The following is a 5,530-nucleotide window of genomic DNA, read 5'->3' as shown; positions in this document are numbered from 1 at the left end:
TGATCTGTCACTGGTTTCTTTGTAATGCAATACATACCTATGTGTACACTTCTGCCACCTTTTTTTAATTTGAAGACGACTTGTCAACAAAATGAAGCATATTGACTTGACACATATTGTGTTGTCTCAGCGCACTGTTTTCCGGACTTCTGATAAGCAAGGAATACTTTTTTGTTCGGAATTAAAACTGGACACACATACTTCAGCTTCACAACTGGAAATGCTTTACTTATAACAGGGACAGGGGCGGGGGCTGTGTTCCTCTGAATGTTGTTGAACTCTTAATACAAGGCCAATGCTGAGACATAATGGGAGCTGTAGTTCAGGAACATTGGGAAATGCTAGGTTAGTCCACTCAGTGATGAAAGCAAAATTAGCCAGCCCAGAGGAGTCATCCCACCTGTGTGGTGCACCTTCTGAAGCAAATATCTTCTTCAGTATCTTTCCAATAGGAATGACTGTATTTTAAAGTCATACCCCATGCAGCCAAATTATCACCAGAGGTCAGCTTGAAAGGATGCAAGGCTAGAATCGTTTAGAATGAATAGACGGGTGCATATTTTGGGCTTACATGAGATTTTTTGTTATTTTCAACAAGCCCTGTTAAGTTTCCCAAAAATTTCCCATTCCCCCCCCCAAAAAAATCAAGCCCAGCATTCCCATCCCTTTTCCTCCTCTCCACTAACTAATTTGTTTCTAAAGGTTCTTGAAAAAGAAGAAATGGTGCTATAATATATTTGCCAAGTCTAATTTTTACTTCTTACTTTGCCAAACCTTTGTTAGGCGTTACAGGTGTGGGCCATCGTAAAACATCAAAAAACATACATATATAAAAATTTAAAATATATGCAAATAAACAGCCATGTAAAATATATAATAATGAGGATTTTTATTGGGATTTCTTCCCACTAAATAGTGCTATTCACCACTCAGAGAGATACTATTGACAAAAACTCAGCCACCCTTGCAGTTACTTCTGGGTTAATGCCAGATAGATAGAATCTGATGTTTTCATTTGGCCATGATATTAGACTACCCAAAAAAGGAATAACACACATTTGTGTAACTGGTTTTTAAAACTCTGTGTGTACTTGGCTCAGTTTTAAAAGCCTCAGGTTAAGCAATTCAAAATTAAAGGTGCTGAGAGCTCAAAGCACTTTTGAAGATCTGATCCAAGGTAACTTTCACTTCTTATCTGATATTTTAACTAGTCAAGCATTCTATTAATTCCACTGTGTGTCAGGGGGACACATAGGGCAGATTTATTTCAATTGCTGCCTTTTCAGAAATGGTTTGGAGAAAGTATGTATAAGATTATTCAGGGATCCAGGAAAACAGAGAAACAAGGTCTAAGGAGAACTTGGTTTTATTGCAACAAATTCAGTATCAAACAAGTATTCTTTAGATTGAAGCCAATGTAACTAGAGTCTTTCATGGCTGCCTGACTGAATCAATATTGTGCAGTGCATCCTTCATCCACCTAGTGCCCTTCAGATGTTTAGGAGTGCCATTGCCATCAGCCATGCTGGGTGGAGTTGATGAGAGTTGTAGTTCAAAAGATCTTGAAGGTGCACCAGGTTGATGTTGGAGAGAGAGAGAGAGAGAGAGAGAGAGAGAACCCTAACTAAAGCCTGAGCTGGAGGGGCTTCAGATTATGATATGCAAGAAACATCAGAAAAACATGGAGTGGATTTCTAAACATTGCAGTCTCCTAGACCATTTATCATAGCCAAACTCTTTGAATCGCAACAGTCAACTGGGTCTCTGCCACTCATACTATACTCTGTCAAGGAATGACATAGTCTTTTTATGACAACTATCCATTCCCACCTCTTGCAAGACAAGAGACCTAAATTCTGGGTGACTCCACTGCTGAACAGCCATATTTGTGTGGCATCTCTGAGGAAGACACGTTTTTTCCAGGCCCTTCAAGATCTAATAGAGTTCCCTATTCCTCTGTTAGAATCAGGATTGGAGACATTGGACAATTTCTATCAAACTCAGCAACTGAATGGAAGGCACTTCAGAGGGAGTCAGGACTGGCATTTTTAATACAATACTAATATGGCAATTGTCTGAAGAGCTAAGGTAAGTATCTCCAGTTTTGAAGTCAGGGTAGTTATTTGCCAAAAAATATCTTTTGTGCTGTGTTGAGTACACAGCCTTCAAGCGGCTGTGTTTTGATTATCTTGCTATGATACTTAATTGGTATGAATCCAAGAAAAGATTCAATTGGTTATTCATCTGCCAAAGAAACGGACTGTGGCTACCCTTAGAGGCTTGCCAATTGCATACTTACTGACATCAGTGGTATTGTGCTATTCCCTATAGAAAATATTGGAGACTATTGCTTCAGATGGAGAAGAAGCTGCTGATGTGGGTGCTAAGTATTATCAGATTCTGCCTCCAAAAGCAGCTTAGCTGGCTGCAATGAAAAGAGACAGAATCACAGCACAAGGCCATTTATATAATGCTCTGTTGTAGGGCAGCGGCAACGGAGGAATCTGCAAACTCCATGCTTTTGAGACATCAACAGTACAGTTTTCTTTTCTGTTTGCCCAGAAGGAAGCCCAATAGTTTTCAATGTGGCTTATTCAAAGGTAAGGATGCACAGCCTTCTTTGAGTTCTTCACACACTATTAAAAAGGGGGGGGGGGGCTCTGTGCATCTCACAGCCACACTATCCTTTCAGCGTGGGGAAAGAGGAGACAGCATTAACAGGTCTGACTTTTTTGCTACCCTCTCTCTCCTCTGCAGGTACCTCAGAGTTCTGACCTACCCTTGCTTTCCAGGACAGGAGCAGAGCCAAGCCTGGTAATAGGGCAGTGACTGAAGTAAGTATCAGTATGCTTCTCAATATCACCAGTTGCTGGAAACCACAGAAGAGTGGTCTTGTGCTTGGGTTCCACTTGCTGGTTTCTCATCTGGTTGCCCATTATGAGTACAGGATGCTGGACTAGATGGGCCACTGGCCTGATCCAGCAGGCTTTCCCTATGAGCTGTGGTGGGAGAGTAGAGGGAAGGCTCCCTTTTGGTGGGTGGTAGGGCAAGCCTGGTTTTCCCAGTAGTGATGTATGGAAGTGAGAGCTGGACCATAAAGAAGGCTGATCGCTGAAGAATTGATGCTTTTGAATTATGGTGCTGGAGGAGACTCTTGAGAGTCCCATGGACTGTAAGAAGATCAAACCTATCCATTCTGAAGAAGAAGAAGAAGAAGAAGAAGAAGAAGAAGAGTTTGAATTTGATATCCCACCTTTCACTCCCTTTAAGGAGTCTCAAAGCGGCTAACATTCTCCTTTCCCTTCCTCCCCCACAACAAACACTCTGTGAGGTGAGTGGGGCTGAGAGACTTCAAAGAAGTGTGACTAGCCAAGGTCACCCAGCAGCTGCATGTGGAGAAGCGGAGACACGAACCCGGTTCCCCAGATTACGAGACTACCGCTTTTAACCACTACACCACACTGGCTCTCCACACTGAAGGAAATCAGCCCTGAGTGCTCACTGGAAGGACAGATCCTGAAGTTGAGGCTCCAATACTTTGGCCACTTCATGAGAAGAGAAGACTCCCTGGAAAAGACCCTGATGCTGGGAAAGATTGAGGGCACAAGGAGAAGGGGATGACAGAGGATGAGATGGTTGGACAGTATTCTCGAAGCTACCAGCATGAGTTTGAACAAATTGCGGGAGGCAGTGGAAGACAGGTGTGCTCTGTGCTTGCAGAGACAACTTGTTTCTATTTCTTCCCTCACCCCACCCCTCTCTGTGTCTTCATATTGTCCAGTTATCACTTGTGATGCCTGCTCATTTTATGTAATTATTCATTGCAACGTGGGAAGGACGGAACACAACAGCTGGATGATGGGACATGGGAATTGTTTCTTACTGTAAGTGTAATCAATGAAATTTATATAATAAGAAAGACGAACGAAGAGTGGCAGCTTTAAAGACTTGACCAATTTATCATAGCCTTTGCTTTCATGGACCAGAATCAGCTCCACCAGATGTATGAAGCAGAATCTCATCAACAAAAGCTCACGACACAATGCATTTCTTAAGACTCTAGGGCACCACAAGTTTTTGCTGCAATGGACTGCCATGACTTCCCCTATGGAAATGATCAAAAAGGGCATTCTATCTCAATGTGAGACAGGGAAGAAGATGTTGGATCCTTTCATAATTGAGGGATTGATAAATAGAAATGGCGCCGTACTACCACACTTGGAGACAGAATGATGGGCTAAATGGATCGTTGGTCTGATGTAATATCAGCTCCCTGTTCTTGCGATTAAGGGTATAGTACAGTATGTGCCACAAAAAAATCATATCCTTGGAGATCATCCTACAGCAGCAGGATCAATGAATGGCATTAATTATGCTATGCTGCATATGAGGAAGCCAGTCCATCAAAACGTAGATGTCAGCACGTTATTAGAACAAATGTAGCACAGCAAATTTCAAAAAAAATGAACTTTCAATATGCATATGAAAGGGAACAGTTGCATTACCAATTAACTTATTTTTAAAGTGCCAAGAGGCCAATTTCTTCAACCACGTTCACTGCTTAATGTTAATGTCTGGAACAGCTAAAAATGGAATTTGACAGTAAATCCTCAATGGAATGATAAATCTATGCACTGTTTTTTTACACCACAATGATTATAGCCAAGGTTAGGTTGAGCTCTCATGTAAGCCAGTTAAATCAAACAGATGGAAGAGATGTGAGGCCAAGAAATTAGATATTTACAATAGCAGAAATCATAGATGCAAATCGTTACAATATTAGACCATAAGGAAAAGAACAGTAAAGCCAACAACCTGCATTTCCCTTTGCCAGAAGAGGTGAGATCCAAATTAAAATCATGCTTGTATTTTATTTTATTTTTGCTGCAAGCTGTTGATTTATGTCTCAATATTGAATCCCGACCAAGATGACACTATACTTAGGTCAGACTCTCTCCAAAGAACAATTTGTAACATCACTTAAAAGGATTGTACCAGGAAAGGTTGATCTCTAAGGGATTCTTATTTGGAGGCATAACAAAGCAAACTCCAAGGTGGAAAAGCAGAGTCAGAAAAATTTACACTGAAGCACATAATTGTGAATAGTTTTGTAGATGAAGAGGGAAAACATCTAGAAAGTCAGAACTGCTCAGCAGAAAGATAGCAGATGATAAGCACTGATGGGACCAAATCACGCATGCATGTGTACTACTTGATGTAGTGCACAAGTAATGATTGCATGTGTGAATGAGGCATCCCTGATCTAATACCAACAGCAATAATTTCCTACCACCCTACATAATCTCACAACACAATCCTTTTCAATACAAAATGTTTGATGCAATTTTGCATGTGCTGACTTATAATTTAGCTGTGAGAGACCGAGGCATGTGAGAGCCAGCCCTAATAATTGTTAGCCCTTAAAAATAAGGGAAAGTAAGGGAAATAGTAAGGGAAAAGAGATCCCAATGCATTCAATGGGGTTTCTTCCATGAAAATGTGTGTATTGTATTGTATTGTATTGTATTGT

This window comes from Podarcis filfolensis (genome assembly GCF_964270895.1).
Source record: "Podarcis filfolensis genome assembly, chromosome: 10".
NCBI classification, from domain to species: Eukaryota; Metazoa; Chordata; class Lepidosauria; order Squamata; family Lacertidae; genus Podarcis; species Podarcis filfolensis.
Note: the sequence above shows the minus strand (reverse complement) of the source record.